Source organism: Alexandromys fortis, unplaced genomic scaffold, assembly GCF_014885135.2.
Source record: "Alexandromys fortis isolate MF-2015 unplaced genomic scaffold, M_Fortis_MF-2015_v1.1 scaffold_73, whole genome shotgun sequence".
NCBI lineage: Eukaryota > Metazoa > Chordata > Mammalia > Rodentia > Cricetidae > Alexandromys > Alexandromys fortis.
This window is the reverse complement of record NW_026067959.1, coordinates 4847363-4868086: the sequence shown is the minus strand read 5'-3', so window position 1 is coordinate 4868086 and position 20724 is coordinate 4847363. Positions and strand designations below refer to the sequence as shown.

The window sequence follows — 20724 nt, the reverse complement described above, 5'->3', positions numbered from 1 at the left end:
TTAAGTCATACAGTAGAATAGGAAGTTATCACTCTGGGATGTACAGGTGCCTCATTGGTTTATATTTTGAAAATCTTTTTGCTTGTCCTAAGTTCTTAATAAGAACCTGGATCATTCAGTGATAATTCTCAGAGAGGAAGAATAACGACATAAAATACAGAGTCCACCTTCAATGTTTTACAGGACAAACCAGAAAGATAACACTTTAGAAAGATAAAAGCTAAGCAACATTCATGAAATCATAATAAATATTACTAGGAGGAGAAACACAACAGCAAAATGGTGCTGTTGCAACCAAACAGGATTGCTAAGGAAGGAGCAAAGTGTATTCAGAAGAACTTTCATGTGTTGAACAAGAAAACTGGGACAATGACTAAGTGGGAAGCAAGAGCACTAAATCACATGATCAGCTAAAAGTCAGGGCATTGGGAAAACAGAGAGTAAGAAATAGTGTCACTTTAAGGAAATGTTCAACATTCTTAGTCATCAGGGAAATGCAAATCAAAACAACTCTGAGATTCCAACTTATACCAGACATAATGACTAAGATCAAAAAGATCTATGATAGCTTATGCTAAAGAGGATGTGGAGTGAGGGGAACACTCCTCCATTGCTGGTGGGAGTATAAACATATACAGCCACTTTGGAAGTCAGTATGGTGATTTCTCAGAAAATTGGGAATCAATCTGCCTCAAGACCCAGCAATACTTCTCTCGGGCATATACTCAAATGATTCTCAATCATACTACAAGGACATTTTCTCTAATATGTTCATAGCATTATTTGTAATAGCCAGAACCTGGAAAGAATCTAGATGTCCCTCAACTGAAGAATAGATAAAGAAAATGTGATACATTTACACAATGGAGTTGTACTCAGTGGTAAAAAGTAATGACATCTTGAAATTTACATGCAAATGTATAGAACTAGAAAAAAAAATGTAGGGATAAGTCCCACCCCTTAGGGGGCGTGCTCGCCTCAGGCTAAAGTTTGCCTTTAAGTTTGGCAAGCCTGCTCCCAGCCCTCGCTTCTGCTTTCCTGGTCTCCGCGAGAACGGTGGTTCTGTAAGTCTATTCCTCCATTAAAGCTGTCTATATTTTGACAATCTGTCTGCATTCGCTTACGCCATTACAAAAAAAAAAAAAAAATCCTGAGTGAGGTGCCAATTCCCAGAAAGACAAACAGTATATACTCACTTATAAGTGGGTATTAGATGTAAAGCAAAGGATAACTAGATCATTACCTCAGAGAAGCTAGGTAACAAGGAGAACCCTAAGAGAAACATACATGGATCCCCCTGGGAAAGGGAAATAGACAAGGTGTTCTGGAGCATGGTAGTGGGGGAGAAAGAAGGGCAGAAGGAGAGGAGGAGGGTAAGAGTAGAAGGGAGAGAAGAACATGAGGGACCTAGATGGTCGAGATGGGGGAAGGACAGAGAGGGAGAGCAAGGAAAGAGATATGTTGCTTGAGGAAGCCACTGTGGGAATAGCAAGAAACCTGGCACTAGGAAAATCTCCAGGAATCCACAAGGATGACACCAACTAAGACCCTAAGCAATAATGGAGACGGTGCCGAACTTGTCTTCCCTTGTAATCAGATTGATACCTAACTTAATTGTCATCACAGAACCTTATCCAGCAACTGATGGAAGCAGAAGCAGAGATCCACAGTTAGCACTGAGATGAGCACCCAAAGTCCAGTGGAAGAGAGGGAGGAGCAATTAATTATATGAGCAAAGGGGTCAAGATCATGAAGGGGATGCCCATTGAAACAGCTTAACGGAGGTAATGGGAGCTCACTTACTCTAGGTTGACGGGGGGGGGGGGGACAGCATAGGCCCAAACTAGGCCCTCTGAATATAGTTGACAGTTGTATGGCTAGGGCAGTCTATGGGGCCACTGGCAGTGAGACCAGAATTTATCCTTATTGCTTGTACTGGCTTTTTAGAACCCATTCTCTTTGGAGGGATACCTTGCTCAGCCTAGATATAGTGGGGAAAATCCTGCCTCAAAATGTTAGACTTTGTTGACTCCCCATGGGAAGCTTTACCCTCTCTGAGGAGTGGGTAAGGGGTGGAATAGGGGAACGATGGAGGAAGCAGGAGGAGAAGTGGGTGTGGGAACTGGGATTGGTATGTAAAATGAGAAAAGATTGTTTTTTAAAACAAATTAATTGATTAAAAAAAGAAATAGTGTCCCACTGGAACAAATGCCGGCCTGGAAATGTCCCTTTTTCAGCTATCCTATTTGTCCCCCCACACATGAACGAATTAAATCATCCCATCTGCAGCTTGCATGTGATATAACTGAAGAATCACACATGAAGGAAAAATCTTAAAAGGTTTCTTTTTTGCTTTCAACTTGTCTTTCAACAAGACCTACCCACAACTACAAAACATCATTAAATTGCCTATTCCTTAACCAAAAGAGGATTCGAGCTCATTTGGCAGGCAAACGTTACATGTTTTGCTGAGGATAATACAATGTATTAAGTCTAAATTAAGAAGGCATGCTTTCTATCTTTTCCAAAATACTGCCAATCATTTGTACTGGAGAAAGAGTCCCAGAGTTTAAAGTGCAGGCCCTGTTAGTTTTCACTGACTGTCAAACTGATCAGCTAAGTCATGATTCTACCATGTGCAGATGGGTATCTGAACCTCAGAAAGTATTCTCCTTGAGATTTAGTTCATTGTACTCAGGTTGAGGTACTTCCCAAATTAGGTGGACAATCTCTGCAACTAAAATTATTCAATTCGGGAAGAAGTCCATTTCCAGGAGCTAGCTATTTCTGCTTATTTTGGGGGCTTGTTCAATTAATCAGCTCAACTTAGACAATTGTATCATATGTTGTCTCCATTTGTATCCCCAGAGATGCAGACATGGCTAAGATTGGATTCTGGTTCTCACTAGAACCCACCTAAATCAATCCTCTGAAAACTCTTAAGACCAAAGTGATTACCCAGCCATATTCTTGAGACATTGCAGATTATGCCCCAAGCCTGACACGTGCTGGAAGGCAATGTTTTATCAGCTGGAATAATCGGATCACAGAAGAGCTCTTACAGAACTGTCGACGTCTCTTAAAGAACTTTGACTTGTCTCAAATGCTTTCCCCCATTTCTAAAACTTATACAAGTAAAATCTGTGGTCCAGGTCAGGAGACCAACAGGAATGCAGAGGGAATTCAAGGGAATGTGGTAAGGGAGGGTAGAGAATGCAGCTTTAGGATCTCTCTGTATTGGGGAATGTGCCTAAATGTGAATCTTTTGGCCAGAGGCATATGGCAATGTAAGCCAAATTCATTAGTGAATTCCAAAGGTAGGGGAAATGTCTCTGTTTTATATTGAATGATGTTTGAAACAAATGGGCCATCAGCCAGGGGTGTGGACATCCCTTTTACTACAAACCTTTCCCTTTTAATGACATATTTTGTAATGGGATTTGACGTGTAATGCAAGCATCATTCCCAATGCATGTATTACCCATCTCAGTCACTAACAATACTAAAATTAGTTTCTCTGTTTTTCCCATTTTAAATCTGTACTGTCTTACCAATAGCCACCCACTGATTTTCAAATGTTAACGATATGTGTTGGCTGACTGTATAATATCAATTTTCATTTTTAGTACCTAGGGACATTTTCATCGGAGTGTAGATTGCTCAAAAATACTTGATGGACAATAAAACTAGATGTCTACACATAAGATTTGGCAAGCTTTTCTTGAATGCAAAAAACAATGCAGATGGAAAATTTTAAGTTCTATTTGATTCGTTTAAGAAAACAGGGTAGTGGAATAGTTTACACATAAATTTAGGATGTTCGTAGTCTTGCATTTGTTTGTTTATTTATTTTGGATTTTTGATCTAGTTCTATGGACCAAGCTGGCCTCAGACTTTGACTTCTGTCTCCCAGCTGATGGAATTATGGGGGTGTACCATCTTTCTTGCTCCAGAATGTTCATATTCTGATTCAAATTTTGAATGAATGCTTTGAGGAGACAAAACCCTAAGTTATAAATTACTGGGTTGATATTCTTATGATTTTATTCAAGAACATAATTAGCAGGGATTACTTATCCGTAATAAGAGTGGAATCTATTGTAATACCTTCCTACATGGATGGAATGTATCTTGATCCAGTTTCTCTCCCATAACCTCACTTCCCTCCTACATTTGCTGATCCCTTTTCTCTTCCAAACAGCCTCCCTTTCACTTTCAGATCAAGTTTTTCATATGAGAAACAATCAGGGTTGCTTACAGGAGCTTGGGTACTTTACCAAAGGCCCTGTTGCTGGAAGAAATATCTCTCTTCCCCAGCTATCACTGATTTCTGAAAGATCCTAAGGATGCAACAAAGGCACTGAGTCTTTCTCTACTCCATTTTGTCCATATAGTCATACACAATCTTGTACAACTAACCACAGTTGCTATCAAAGAACACAAGTTTTGAAAATAGTTTGTATTGAACTATATATTCTTGCACAAGGGCCATAATTTTGTAAGAAAATAAAGTAAACTGATATTACTATGTAGCCCTGGCTGGCCTGGAACTCACAGGAATTCACTAGTTTCTCTGCCTCCTGAGTGCTGGCATATAGTAGGAGGAGAGCACTCATTCAGTTCCTGGCTGCCTGGCTAGCTTAACCCCAAAATAATCACATAGAAACTGTATTATTTAAATCATTGCTTGACCCATTAGCTCTTGCTTCTTATTGACTAACTCTTACATTTTAATTTAACCCATCTCATTTAATCTGTGTATTACCATGAGGTCGTGGCGTACCAGCAAAGTTTCAGCAAGTCTATCTCCAGCTGTGGTGGCTCCATGGCTTCTCTCTGACTCTGCCTTTTTCCTCCTAACATTCAGTTCCATATTCTCCACCTTCTGCCTTATCAACAGGCCAAGGCAGTTTCTTTATTCATTAACCAAAAAAGTAACATACAGACAAAAGGACCTCCCACACCATTTCCCTTTTCTGTTTAAACTAAAAGCAAGGCTTTAACATAGTAAAATTCTATGAAGAATTACAGTTACAACATTTATATCTACTCTATCTTTTATCATAACTAAGGAAAACTATAACTATAAATTCTTCAACTTCATCAAAGACTCCAGAAGTATATAATATTACCTAAGTAATCAGTAAGCACATTATAAGCAACTTTTATAACTCTAGAATTGACAGAGACATTTCGCTGCCTGGGCAGTCACCCAAAGTTCTTTTGTACCATTGGGGCATCCATCTTTAGCCTACAGGCCCATAGTATTCAGCAGACTTTTTCATGAAGCAGGAAATTTCAAAGGCAGATTTGCCTATATTGGTAGATTGACAGTCACTTTCTTCTCTATCCTGCAGATTGTCTCGCAGACTCTTTCATGAAGTAGGAACCCCAAAGGATCATTTCACCTTTAGGCAAGTTCAGAAATCATTTCTCTGTGGATCCTTGTCCAGTTCATCTAACAAACTCCATAAGAAGCCTCTTTGATGCTCATCTTCCTCTTGAAGTAGATTGGTGCTGCCAGGAACAGATTGTGTCACTGTCATGTAAAGTCTTAAATTTTTAAAACATTCAAATGCCATTTTCCAAAGGTCTCTCAAAGATTTGAAGAATACCTATCTAACTGAAGTGTATCTCTATACATCTAGAAAATCTAACTAACATGACTATAAGTTTGACTATTATAGGTGATTATCTATTAACCTATATTTATTAATTATGCATTATTTTGTAAATGAACTACACAATCACAATACCTTAATCAAGATCAGAATATACGTATAACAAAACATTACATTTGTGTCAATAAACCAAGATCTATACCAATGTAAAACTCTATAGCATATCCCCTTCAAATGTAGACAAACATATATACACACTATTTGAAAATATGGGTGTATTTTTTTCCATACTGCTTCCTGCTGATTTCAGGTCTTTTATGATGTATCCTGTGTGCTAGGTTCAGTCACCAGTTGGACAAGGTAATTTTTTAAGGGTGTTCATTGTGACCTTTCAGGGGGTCTTTTTCCATCAAACCACATCAGTCTGGAAGCAATCCACAGGTTATCATCCTCTGTGGAAACAAAAGAAGAACCTCTTTTCCAAAGCAGCATATCCTTAGACCCAAATTTGGAAGTCATGATACCTTTATAATATACATGCTGGTTTAGCTTAGCAGCCCATTACAATGAAATGTCTCTCTGTACTTAGCTCCTTCACAGTCAAAAGATTCAAAGAAAACACAAAAATGCACATTATCCAGACTCTCTGTGAATTTTCAATTTTCAATTGGCTTATTTTTCTTTACTCCTTTTAATCTATGACTATCTGTACTCTGTCTCCTTAAAGACTTTTATGCCTCTCTATACTCTTTTTCTTTTCTCTCCCAATCCGATGTACATTTATCCAATAATATGACTCATCTGGATTTGTCTTTATTGCATATCTGAAATTATTTTCTGACCAGAAGTGCTTCTTAAAATGCTAAATGCTTAAGAATCTAAGCTGTGACATTACATGACATTACATGACTGTACTACTTACAATACTTCCTGCTTGCTGTGCCCATTGCAACTTGACAGAGCTGCTCTCTGCTCCTGAGAGCCACACACACCACCCCACTTCCAGGCATACATCTGGTCCACATTGCCATTAAGCAAGTCATAGTATGCTTCTCACAAACTCCATCCAAATACTTAGTCTCCCGAAAGAGCCAGAGGTTGCACTGGCAGCACGTCCCAGAAAGTCTGCATTTCAAAACAGCAGCACAGCTTTTTTTCTGCTGCTGCTGCTGAGTCAGGAAAACCTCTCTTAAAAGAGTTGTAGCATGCCACCAGCAAACAGCAAGAAGCTGTGTTAAACTCTATAATTTTTTTGTCTAGAATTCCTTTTCAAGCCCTTAGGTTTTATGTGAATTTAGTTGGCAATGTGGGCACCAATCTCATGTTGGGCACCAGATGAAGAAGGACACTTAAAAGAAATCCCACACTAGCTCAGAATTGAGAATAATAGATGGTTATTTATTTAGGGGTAGACTCACAAATTAGAATCCTCTGTTGGAATGGAGAACAGCAACCAAATCCTGCAACTGGAAAAGAGGCTGGACACAGGCTTTTACATCAACATAAATAGTATAAGGGGCCACTCCCCAGTGGGCAAGTAACTTAAAGGCTAGTAGCTGTAGGATTTCCTACAGTACTGCCATTAATGGTGTACACTATCACACCTGGCCTCAGAAAACTCTTTAAAGGGACCAGGCATCTAGCTTTACTTACCCTGTATTTCAATGTTATAACGTATTAAAAGATATGATTAACCACACAGATACTATGAAAATCAATTCTTAGATATAAAGACTTTGTTCCTTTATAGGCATAAAAACTTACATTAAAATGATACAGTAGAGGTAATGGAGTTCTATTACCATTATCTGCCTTCAACAGTCCCTAAAAGGATGTCTAGGACTCAAAGATATTTGGGCAGAATAGTCACCTTCAACAGATACTTCACCAAGACGATCTATAGGACTGGGAAGTTCATGGTTCTTCACATTCTACATGGAGGGTGATCTATTTGATATGCTAGAGTTTGAGAAGATGAGTACCCAAACCCTCAGTTTGACATTGGTGTCCAAAGCCAAGTCATAGAAATCAGAAGTGACACAGGGGAAGGCAACATGGAAGCTGACGCTGGAGAGCATGCCTTCCATATGCCACGACATCAGCTTCTAAGTTTGAACTTCAGATTTAATCAGACTGGAAACCTACACATCTGATCATCAGATCAACGGCCTTTACTTCAAATGGACAAAGGACAGAAGAGGATGTATTCTATTCTCTGCAGACAGGCAGATCTCAAGGACAAATGGCCAGTTACTTCATCCAAATTCACCAGTCGGATAAGGTAGGCATTTCTCCTTCCTTGGAGAACTAAAGATTAAAAGGGGGAGAAAAGGGCTAAAATTATTTTAATAGAGGATTCTTTCATATGAAAGAAAGTAGCAGGAATTGGAAAATCACCCCCAATGAATTCCAATGCAGACTCCCCAATCTCTTTTACTGAAGTATTGTAAATAACATCAATGAATGAAAACAAGTAAAGTAAGATTACTAAATCCCAATTAATAAGTCATTCACGTGTGACTTTCATATTGAAAGTGGAATCTGAGGGCAGGAGAGACAGCTCAGTAGTAAAAAGTACTTTGTGCTCTTGCAGAGGACCTGAGTGTGGGTCTCAGTACCAATGTCAGAAGCTAATAACTGCCTAAAAACACAGCTCAAGGAGAATCCAATGATCTTTTGTCTTTTTCAGGCACCAGCACACATGACACATATTCGCACAGACATGTAAGTAAAATATAAATAAGTAAATATATTTTAGTAGAATTTTGGGGATGTAGTCCAGGAGTAGAGTGTTAGACCAGCATACATGAGGTCCTAGTATCAGTTCCCAGACTCAGAAAAATAATGATAATGATAATATCAACTTGGAATGGAATTTATGGCTCACTAAGTAAACTTACCCAGCACACACAGGGCCTGGGTTCAATCTTAGCACAATCAAAAATAAATACGCAAAGTAAGATCATAGCATTTTACATGAATCTCTTTCTCCTTGCTAATGTTTTTATTAAATGGTTAATGGTGGGGTGGTTATACAAGAATGTGAATGTTCTTAATTTCAAAGAAATATGCACTTTAAATTTTAAAACTGATAAATTTTATGCTTTGTGCATGGTACTACTTCAGTAAAAATAACTTTAAAAATAAATGAAATGAAAAATGATTAATAAACAAACAGAACTGTCATAATTCTACTGACTAAACATTTAAAAAATACCCCAGCTTCAAAAAACAATAACTGTAAAAGCATTAAATGGAAAAGTGATATTCTAATGATAATCTTGTGTATACCTTGGCTTGTGCTGGATATTTGTTAAAACATTATTCTGAAAGTTTCTGCAAGATCACTTCTGGATAAGATAAACATTTAAATTGGTGGAATTTGGTCAAGGCAGATTGTCCTCCAAAATGGTGAATGGCCTTGTCCAATCGGTCAGAATTAAATAGAAAAAAAAGGTTGCCCATGCCCCTCTATGAGGGAATTCTCCAGCAGAAAGACTTTAGACACAACTATAACCTCTGTTCATCATGGTTCCATAGCAGACTGTCTTTGAAAGAGAACTGCAGTTCTGTTGGTCTTACAACCTTTTGGTTTTCACCATCATATGTGTGACTCACCGAGCCTCCATAATCAGTTAAACAATTCCTTAATGTAAGTGAATAAAATATGAAAGCCATTACATATTGCATTGGTTCTGTTTCACCAAAGAACACCAACAAATAACATGTACATGTGTGTATAGATAGACACAGATTAAAAACACACTTGATAGTTTAGGCATAGATTCTGTTTTACATTGTGTGTGTGTGTGTGTGTGTGTGTTTGTGTGTGTATACATATTTCTGGGTAACAATAAGTAATTGAAAAAGAAAGCATAGATTTGAGAAAGAGCTTGAAGGGTTTGGAGGGGAGAAAATGAAGGGAAAATAAATGTATAATTATTGTAATTATTATTATAATCTTAAAAAGAAAAAAAGCGGAAGGAAAGAAGGTTTTGTTTTATTTAACTCACAGTTTGAGTGAACAGTCATTCCCTGAAGGAAGTCATGGCAACAGGAACTCGAGGCAGCTTGTCTTAGTGCATCTGCAATCAGGAAGCAGACAATGATGAATGCTCAATTACTTCCATTTTTTATGCAATCTGGGACCCACGCACAGTGAATGGTGCTGTCCTCCTTAAGGTTGGGTCTTCCACTTCAGTTAACCCAGTCAAGCAGGTATGCTCAGAGCAAATTTAATCTAAATAATTCTTCACAATTTGCTCAGTAGTTTGACGTCTAGGTGACTCTAGATTCTGTCAGGTTGAAAATAACCTTAATGTCATCCTGAATATAAATTAAGCTTGGTTTGCAAAAAATGTAGAGACTTGCAATAAACATGTTTTGCCTTAATAAGGAACTGTCCAACCTATTGTGAAATGTCTGAGGAAATTTAATTCCAAAGGCTACCCATCTTTAATTACCTTAATCAAATTTCTAGGTATGTTATTTACATATACAATGTGCCATTTTAAGTGTATGGATTAATTATGACCAACAAATTTTGACAGATACACTCATATAACTGCTATAATCAAGATACAAAATGCATTAAATATAAAATTCTTCTATGATCGTTACAGTTAGCTTCATCTCATCACTGATATGTCTAGATTAATCTCATTCCCTTTTTCTAGAATTTCACAGAAATGGACTCCTACACAAGCACCCCTTTTGAATCTAGCTTCTTTCATTCAGCATGGCTTTTGTCATACAGCTACATTATTCCATTTGTCAGTAGCTCATGTATTTTTTTACATTTATTCCTACTCCATAAAATCAATATAACAAAGTCTGTGCATACAATTACCTTCTCATAGAAATCTGGGTCACTGCCAGATTGGCCTATTACTCCTTTGTTTGTATGTTAACCTTTGTATACTGTCTTAATTAAGTTTCTATTACTCTGATAAAATACCACTACCAAAGGCAACTTGGTGAAACAGGTCCCCAGACCTTAGCACAACTGACATCACATCAAAGGCACCATTCTGACCTTAAATGTCCTAGGCCACAACATCGGTCAGAACTCAAATAAATACCTAATCCGTCAAAGACCTAGTCCATGGTTCCAGGATCAAGGAAAGTCCTTAAATGTACTAAGCTTTCTTTTGTGCTTCTGTAGTTTCATATATTGCTAACTGTGCTTGTTAAATGAAGTGTGTCATCCAGGATATGATTTTTGTGCATAAAAGACAAAAAAGATGGTGAAGCTTAAGCAGCATGATGTGAGCAAATTCCCCTTGCATGCTAGAGCCAGCAATACAAACTTTCTATTCTGCTTTAGGAGTTCCCGTGCGTGTTCTTTGGTGGAGTTATCACACAACATTGGGAAGGAAAGGGTTTATTTTAGCTTACAGTTTTACATCACGGTCCAGCACTGAAGGAAGTCAGGTCAGAAACTCAAACAGGGCAGGAACCTGGAGGCAGAAGCTGATACAGAAGCCATGTAGGGCTGCTGCCTTTTGGCTTGCTCCTCGTGACTTACTCGGTCTGCTTTCTTACAGCACCCAAGACCACCAGCCCAGAGTTGGAACCACCCACAGTGAGGTGGGGCCTTCCACATCAATCATTAATCAAATAAATGCCTCACAGGCTTGCCCACAAGCCAATCTGATGGGGGGTACTTTCTTAATTGACGTTCCCTCTTCCAACAATGACTCCAGCTTGCATCAACTTGGCATAGAAAGTAGCCAACATATATATGAATAAATTTTTATTCCTGTTCGGTAACTGTATTGGAGTATAGTTAGTAGCATAATAATGAGCCATTGGTTATATACTAGGTCGAACACTCTTCCATTTTGCAAATGAGTTTTCCATTTTGCATTTCCATCAGGACGTGAGAACTTTTACTCATTATGTACTCATCAACAGGAGGTTTGTCAGACTTTTCCATTTCAAACATTCTTTCATGACATAACATCTACTGGCATTTTATTATGCCTTTACTTTGTATTTTTATTACACGTAATACTATTTAACATATTTTTCTCATGCTCACTGGTCATTTCCCTATCTTTTCAACTAAGGTGCTTGCATACTTGTATTTGTTAACTATTCTGGAAACAAGCCCTTTGAAAAAATATGGGATCTGTAAATGTTGTCTTCCCAGTCTGTGGTTTTATTAGTTTTGAAAAACATTTCTTTCAGAAACAAGAAATTTAAAATTTTGATGATACCTAATTTGCAAAAGTATTTCACTGTTACAAAAAAAAAACAGAAGAATTTTTTGATATTTCCTTTAAGAAATTTGGGCGAGAAAGATGTCTCATTAGAAAAGTGTGTTTGCTGTGTACATATAGATACCTGTGTTCAGGTTAAATAGTAGCCTGGTCTGGCTGCACGTACCTCTAGTCCCAGAGATGTAGTGGGGACTGGAGCATGGGAGGTAGAGACAAAAGGGTTGCTGAGATTCACAGGCAAACCAGCTTGACTTGCCCTGCAAGCTCCATGCCCATAAGTAAGCCTGCCTCAATTTTTTTTCTTGTACTTTGTCAGTTTTTATTTCATATTTTCTAAGAGCTTTCTTATTAAGCAAATACACATTTGGAATTACATCTTCCTGATCATTTTTTATATGTCTCTGGTAATAACAATGTTCTGATGTCCGTTTTTTTATTAATAGGATCTCAGCAACATCTTATAGCTAATGTTTGCATATTGCATTGTCTTTGTCTTTTAATTGCAATCTGTTTTTACATTTAAAACAACTTTTATAGAGAGTGGATTACTCAGTCTTTCAAATACATAGTCTGACAATCCCAGCATTTTAAAAGAATGCTTAAACCACTAAAATAAAGTTGGTTTGGTTGGGCTTAGTGTTTTGTTGTTGTTGTTTAGGGATCTGTTTTGTTGTTGTTTTGAGAAAGGTCTAGCTTTGTAGCCCAGAATAACCTATGACTTATGATGTAAAACAAGCTACGCTCAAACTCTATAGCCTGCATCAGCCTCCATTGTGCTGGGATTATCCTGACCCACAGTCCCGGCTATTTGGGTTTAAAGCTAAGATTTTGCTTCATGATTCTAATTTGCTCCTCCTAATTATGGTATCGTTGTCTCTGATTCCCTTTGTGTTGAGAATTTAACTATCACCAGCTGGCTTATCTACTATGTATTTAATTTGATCTTGGTGTTGTTCGTGGCTGCTCCATGGCTTCTACTTTCTATTAAGACTGCAACATGTACTTTCCAATATTCTTCTTCACAGAAAATGTAGGAAGAGAATGTTTTCATTTCACCCTTCAATTTGCTGTGTAAATTTCATCCTCTAGTTTTTCTACATATTAAAAAATAAATTTTTTCTTTCACATTAAAATATCATCATATTTGCACTTTGCAACCGTTTTTCCTTCACATAGATCCAAATTTCCATCTACTGGTACTTGATCTTGTTCTGAAAACCTTTCTTTTTCTTAGTAAAAACATAATAGTGGTGGATTTTTTTCTTTGCCTGAGAAATTACTTGCATCATTTTCATTTTTAAAGTGTTCTTTCACTAGGTTCGGAATTCTAAATTTTATAAAGATTTATTTATTGTCTCTACATCTTCAGAATTTTATTCCATCTCCCCATCTACACTTCAGAGACCCTGCCTTTGGGTTCTGTGATTTCTGGTGAAAGTCTTATGTTAATTTTTGCCTTCTCAAAAGTTCTCTATGATCAGTAGGTGATTATTATTCTCAGTCAATTCACTTAAGTACTTAGCGTAGATATCCTCTATAAATGACTCAAATTTGCTTATATTTTTATGCACTATGGTCAGTGGTGAACATGAATGAATTATTTAGTCTGGATATTATGTTTTTGATTTCTTGGAGCCCCATTTGGTTTTTATTAGCATCCATGATTTTCCTCATGGTTCTCCATACTTTTAAGTCCATCATCCTCAGTAGTTCTAACATCTACAATTTCTGGGTAATGTTTCCAGACTGATATTTTTTTCTCCTGACTATTAATCATATGTGCATTCTTCTTTACCATCAAGTAATTTGGATTTTAATACTAGGTATTGTGATTTTGTATTATGAATATCTGGATTTTTTATTTTCTTTTAAAGGTTGCCAAAGTTTGGGACAATGGACTTGGCTTAGTATGTATAATGCTTGCCAAACTCAAGGACTGAGGTCAGACACGCTGGACTCATGTAAAAAGTCAGACATGGTTGCAGGTAACTAAAATTACAGTCCCTTTACTACAAGAGCTGAAGTAGAGACATGGAAGTTCATGGGCCAGCTACAATGGAATATAGGTAAAGAACAAGAGACTTTGTTTCAAACAAAGCCAAATACAATGACCAGCACTAAAGGTCACATATATGCTGTAGCATGCTAGTACTCAAACACAGAAACATGCAAACACATGCATATACATATCACACACACACAATCCAAGATTAAACAAAAATAAGCAATCATATTATTGGCAGATAAACTAGATTTCTTCAAGGTTTGTTTTTCAAATGTGCTGAAATACAGTGAACGTGTTTTTCTCCCCCCTGAGAGTCATGCAGTGTCCACCCTTATCATTCATCAGTAGCTCTGTGCTTAGGCCCATGTGACTTTGTCATATGCATGAATGCCTCAACCTTCAACAGTGAGATCATTAAAGAAACACCTCTGCAAGTCTGAAGCTTTTCTCCTCTGGTCCTCTGTGCTACAAATTCCAACTGCTTAAACTACCATAAACTTTTTTAGCCAGTGGGAGGGAATTCTGGAGATTAAACCCAGAGACTTGTGCATGCTAGGCACGTACTCTATCGCAGCTAGATCCTCGGTCTTCTTTTAATTCTTCATTTTGAGATGTGGTCTCTGTAAGTTGCCTGAGTTGCTTTTGAACTCTTTCTGTAACATTGATATACTTTGACTATATGATCGGTCTGCTCTTGCCTTCTTGAGTAGCTAGGATCACAGACCTCTGTCACCAGGTGGTTGGCCTGCTGTAAACTCCAACCTATTTCTCAAGTCAGGCAATGGCATATATTTTGGGGGTTCTTCTCACTGAGAAATTATCCACAAGGTCCTAACAGAAAGACACCACAAAATCACCCCCAACACCCAAGTATTTCTTTAAGATTTTCAAAGTAAGTATTTTCTTTTTCTCGTCTTAGTTGCAGTCTTGATAAGTACAATTTAGAAATAAAGTAAATATATACAAATATTTATAATATATGAGAAACCAAAGTTTGGTGTTGGAGAGAGGAAGGCAGAGTTAAGAGAAGCCATGGAGCCACCAGAGTCAGACATGCCGAAACGTTAGCCAGTAAGCCACAGTCATATGGTGATACACAGATTAATAGAAATGGGTTAAATTAAGATGTAAGAGTCATCCAATAAGAAGTTAGAGTTAATGGGCCAAGAAGTGATTTAATTAATATAGTTTCTGTGTGATTATTTCGGGTCTAAGCTAGACAGGTAGCCAGGACAAACAAGCCGCCCCTCCCTCAACAGTTTGGCATTTATTATATATATATATTCCTAAAATTTTAAAAGAAAAATGAGACAAAGAAAAAAGTGCAATAGCTATTATTCATCATGGTCAAATATGAAAATGTACATATGTTGCTCCAGGAGCTCCTCAGAGGCAACCAACCACCCAGACATGGTGTATAGCTGATTGAACGTCATTATTCCAGCTATCTGGGACCACACCTAAAATTTTGAAATTCTAGGTAGGGCCCCAAATATTCAGAACATGGGGTTTTGAAGACTAGCGACTTCACCCAGGCCTTTATTTCACTCAGCAGCTGGGGAGGGTACGTAAGTAGATTGAAGTAAGCAGTTTTTACAGAAGCCAGGATAAGCAGTTAGCCAGCTGGAGGGGAGGCGCCACAAAAACAGGCATCTGAGATAAGCGGTTCCTGGAGGAGGTTCCACACAAACAGGCAGTTTTAACTAAGGCTAAGATAAATAAGCTTGGGCATCCTAACCTTTGGTTTCTAGAATAGAGCTGGGTAGTTTTCCATGGGATTCTCCACCAAAGGGAACAGATTCTGGTTAAGTCTGGAATGGCCTCAGCAAGAATACAAGGTGGGGGAATGTCTGCACTGCCTTGCCCCATCACAATATAACGTCTTGATAAAGTACACCAGTTTCCCCCTCAAGAACTGTCATAGCCCTTGGAAATCTTATTAGTTATTGATGGAAGCATCTAATTCCCAACATTCTCACATATCATTTTCTTAGTCTACTAAGTTTTTGTTCATTTGACAGGAGGAATCGATCACGATTGTTTCAAGTTATACATCTTTAGTTACTATATGAACAGCTTTTTCAAGTATTTATAAGCTAAGTCCACCTTCTTTTGCCCCATTGCCTCCTTTCATGGATCAGTGCCCTGCAGGAACAAAGGAAAACATTTCAGGATAAGAGGGTTCAGAGAGAAGGTGAGTGAATAGATTTGGGGCAGTGGGCACAAAGAATTGTTTATCAGCAATCTTGACAGGGTCAAGTATTCGCTCATCTAATTGCCTGCTTGACTTTCCTTGACCCAACATCCTTAGTGCTTATTCTAATCTACACTCTTTCAGACTGGCTGTCATGGAGCCTTCCATTTCTCTAGCGTAACAACACTTTTCCTTTACTAGACCACCAGCTTCCAGTCTGGCTATGCTGGTATTTGGCATGTGCTGCCAGACACCAGTTACCCAGCAGGGAATTTGATCTAGACCCCGCTAGATCAAGAAATCCCCAATTGCTAATGGGAATGATGAACCGACTCTATAAAACTTTAGGTTTCTGGGGACCTGGTTCAGAAGTGTGTGTACATGGATTTTACCAGCCCCAATCTCAGGGTCGCCTGTCTATTCCTTTCCTTCTCTGAGCTTAATACAACACAATCTGCTGAAAGTAATTCAACCTTCTGTTCAGCCTTCCTGCTTCAATGATTAACTCAGCCTGCCCTTTGGTTCTGTCCTCTGGCTCTAGGACATTTAAAGGTTTCCTGGAATGCTCACAGGGGACAATCAAGCTTTTATTTTTTTCTCTTGACTCAGTGAACATTATACATGCCACCATGTCTTTAACCGTGCTCCGAAGAGGTAACCAATTCCATAGTTCTTATCCTTAAATTTCCTTCATACTCTTGAAATGCCTGAAATATTCTATTACCTGGTGTGTCCCCTTCCACCGATATGCTCTGCTGGTTCATTGCTGGTTTAAAAAAGATATTCTAATGATGGCAATTCCTTTGCATGCCAAGGATTACCGTCATTCCTCTTACGTGTTCTCAGAACCAAAAGCATCTGTGAGAGGTCCATCCACAAGATTCCATTCCAGAAACTGATTCCCAGGATTAGGCCTGTGACACTAGCTTGCATCCATTTTCTGGAAACAGAGGTGGGGAGGCTGCATGAAAGTCAGTGGGGACTATAGAAGACTTCTCTTGGAAGATACAGCTGAAAGACATGAGGAAGAATGATAGGGAGGCATCATATGGCTGACATTCAATATGGTTTCAGCTGAGACCTCAGACAATCTAAAGAGTATCAGGATGTCTCCCCAAGGAAGTCTTAAACTGAAATAAGGACTTGGAGGTTTTTAGATGCTGGACGTTGACTCTGAGCTACCTGTGGTAGAATAACCTTGGGAGAAGCAATTTTCTCTGCTCAAGGACAATATCCAGGCACAGGACAATTGTGAGCCTTTAAAAGCTGGAGTGCTGAGCAACTGAGGAATGGCCTCAACAAAGAAATCTACATGGAGAATTGTAGTGTGCCACACTTTTTCCCTAGAGCTCACTACTATCTACTACTCACTTAGATCGGAGTCCATATGGTTTTGTTTTGAAGTTCACTATTTTCAAGAGGACAGGCTAACAGATGGACCAAAGTGATGGATGGTCCCAGTTATTAAGCTACTTGCCTTTCCAAATGGTGCCTTTTCCATTATGTTCCTATCTCGATGGCACGACGGATCTGCCAAATCATTTCTCCAGACTTTTCTGTCAGCTTCCTGTGGCACTTTCCTCAGCCTCACTGGGCCCTTCAAAAATATGGTAGCATCCTGGCCATAAGCTCTCCTCAGGGGCTTGAACTCTACAGATGCCCTGTCAGCAAGCTTCATCAATACCCCCAACCTTTCTTCTACTTTCCCTAAGTTTCAGACAGAAGGGCTAGAAAACATCATTTTGAGTGAGGTAAGCCAGACCCAGAGAGACAATTATCACATGTATTCACATATAAGTGGTTTTTAAACATAAAGCAAAGAAAACCAGTCCACAAATCACAACCCCAGAGAACCTAGACAACAATGAGGACCCTAAAAGAGACATGCATGGATCTAATCTACATGGGAAGTAGATAGAAAAAGGAAAGATCTCCTGAGTAAATTGGGAGCATGGGGACCTTGAGAAGGGATTGAAGAAGAGGGGAGAGGCAGGTAGGGGAGCAGAGAAAAATGTAGAGCTCAATAAAAATAAAAAAAATACAGAAGAAATATTTCTTGTAGTCACTTTCCCTGAATTAGCTCCAGGTTCCCCTTCTGTTTGTGGATTTTGTTTTGGGTTTTGTTGTTGTTGTTGTTATTTTTTTTCTATTTTTCTGTAATCAATTACCTACCCTCAATAACCTCTAACCAACACCTACCGTGGCATCTGCTTTCTTGTCAGGCTGTGCCTGAAACAGTCATTTGATAAAAGAAAAGAAGGTGGCAAGTGATGGGTCTCATGATTGTAAAGGCTGAGAACCATATAAAGCGAGAAATGATCAAAGATCTGAAGACACAGCTTGCTGCACTGAGTTCTAGACACTTTCAGTAGCATCATTCCTGTGACGGGCTCATGTAGGGCCACCAAGTTGTAAGCGGAATGAAGGCAAACATTTGAATTGATTAAAGATTTGTTGAGTAGGTGGGTTTTAGAAGAGAAATGGCCAAGGTTATCAAGGACACTGGGAAAGAAGTTTAAGTCAAATCTCCCTAAACAGAGTTTAGAGAACACTAAGTTTTATTCCCAGAGAAGTGTAACTGCTTCAGCATATAAATAGAACTAGATAAGAAATTTGTTTTATACTAAGGCTTAGGAGGGATAAGACCACCCTACTCTTTCAAATTTGTCTCAAGTTTCAGTGATGTAATGGTAAATATTATCATATGATCACTATTTCATCAAATCTTTGCTAAGCAAAACTAGTTCATGGCTTTTGAGTCATCATTTGGAGTCTGTTTAGGCTACATTTAGTTAATAAAGAAATAAAATAGCTGAACTCTGCTTTGCCTTTTATATCTCATTCTGCTTGCCAAATCCTCCAGGCTTAGGGAGGGTCAGTTCAGCACAAATGACTCCTGACTTCTAGAGCAAGTGTTGATTCTGTAATCTGTTGTGTAACAAGACTCTGGAGAGCTACCTTGTCATTGCTCCCCAGGAGAGAAAATTGCCCTTCACTCTTACAAAATATGTTGAAGATAACTCATATTCTGAGGGTAGGTGGTTAGAGAATTTTTAAAAACATTCCTCCTCACAAGGTGACAGGCTCATCCAGCCACTATCAGCTACACCTGACATCCTTTAAAACCATCTAAACTACTTACATATGTAGGAAGCAGTCCCTTTAAGAGCTAGCCCAATTGTTCCTACTCTAACACAAGTCCTGGTACCTCTGAGAGGGCCCGCTCTATTCCAGCCATCCTGGGCTCTTCCTTTGACATCCTTTGTCACTTCTGAACACAGCTGGAGCCGGAGTTGTTTCTGGAGGTTGCTACTCATGCAAACCAATCTTCGATGTGAAAGCGATTTTGGTTGTTGTTGTTTCCCCAGCAAGTTGCTTTGTTGGCGTTAGTACAGAACTTTAATCGTTTAGAGACAGTTCTATTTGGCTGTTGCAATTCTGGTTGGAATGAAGCAAACTATATTCAAATAAAACCAAAAGGAAAACATTCCATTTGGGATTGGGCTCTATCCTGAATCTCTCTCTCTCTCCCCCTCCGAGTGTTTCAGGCCACTGTTTTCTGGAGCTTGGATGATGCGGGGAAGATCTGGAGAATAGAGAGAGCCTCTTGTCCCCACACCTTGGGCTGCTTGAACAGTGTAAGAGTACATATGTCCTGTAAACCAGATTTTCTAGGCAAAAGGTACTGGGAGCTTGGTTTGTAAAGGGACTTGGGCTGGGATGAATAATTAACCCGGGTGTTTGTCTTATTCATTACTGTATAACAAACCACCCCAAAAACTAATGACTAAAACAACCACCATCTATCAGTCTGCTGCTCTGCAATCCGAGGCCTTCACCGGGGTAGTGTTTGGCAAGTTTTATCTGTACTTTCTGTCTCTTGTGTGTCTGTAGTTATTTGGGGAACAGATTGGGACTAGGAAATTCAAGACATTCACTGTTAGTCATGTCTATATGTCCATAGATTATAACTGCTCATTCTCCCCATACTTACTCTTCTCGAGCACCGTTAGGGGAACCGTTTCACCTGGGGATAATTCTGTTATGTGCTCTTACAGCCCACATGTACCGACCCCCAACCTCCCACATTACAGGCCAGCCTCGGGGCCTTCACCTCCTCACCTGACTTCTGCCTCTGTCCCAGCCCCCAGCTAACAAAAAGTGGGTGACAATGACTGGGAAGCAAATCCTGCTCGTATGTGGTTTTATCCCACATGGCACCTGCAGCTGAGTAAGAGATCAATATTATCTGTTGAGGAAGTGTGACGTGATAGCCAAATTGGGAATTGGGGGGAAAAAACTTAAATCCACCACTGTGGAATTTCCACAAACAAATAACAGAGGTTGAGTAAAGGGAAGGGAAGTCCAGGGCTTCAGATGATGAGTCACCGTAATGAGGTAATGGCAGTGTTTGATAAAAATCTGCTATTTTATGAGCACATTTGATTGAGGTAGGTTTTTCTCAAGAAGCCTAGGAACACAGTCAAAAATCAGTTAATATAGAAGTAGGAAACAATAATATTAGTGTTTTCACCATTTCTGAATATATGAAACACCTAACAAAATCACTTAGGAGAAAGATTATTTTCCTTATCTCAATTTATTCTAAATACTTGTGTGATTGCAAGCTAGTCTCCAAATTCTTATTTCCTGAATATCATGCTGTATACACCAAAGAAT

The 20724-nt window shown here is 38.7% G+C and overlaps 1 long non-coding RNA gene across 2 annotated transcripts; it reads right to left on the bottom strand.

Moving 5' to 3' along the window:
* On the bottom strand, positions 1–19704 carry LOC126507976 (uncharacterized). 2 transcript variants are annotated; one of them, XR_007593675.1, is made up of 5 exons: positions 19253–19704; positions 16769–17055; positions 9635–9706; positions 5880–7928; positions 1–5517 (listed from the first exon to the last, which is right to left on the bottom strand). It is a non-coding gene; the product is annotated as an uncharacterized lncRNA (long non-coding RNA). The 2 variants fall into 2 exon arrangements; XR_007593674.1 differs by having other exon boundaries at positions 2–7928; positions 19253–19697.
* Between the last annotated feature and the right edge of the window lie 1020 nt (positions 19705–20724).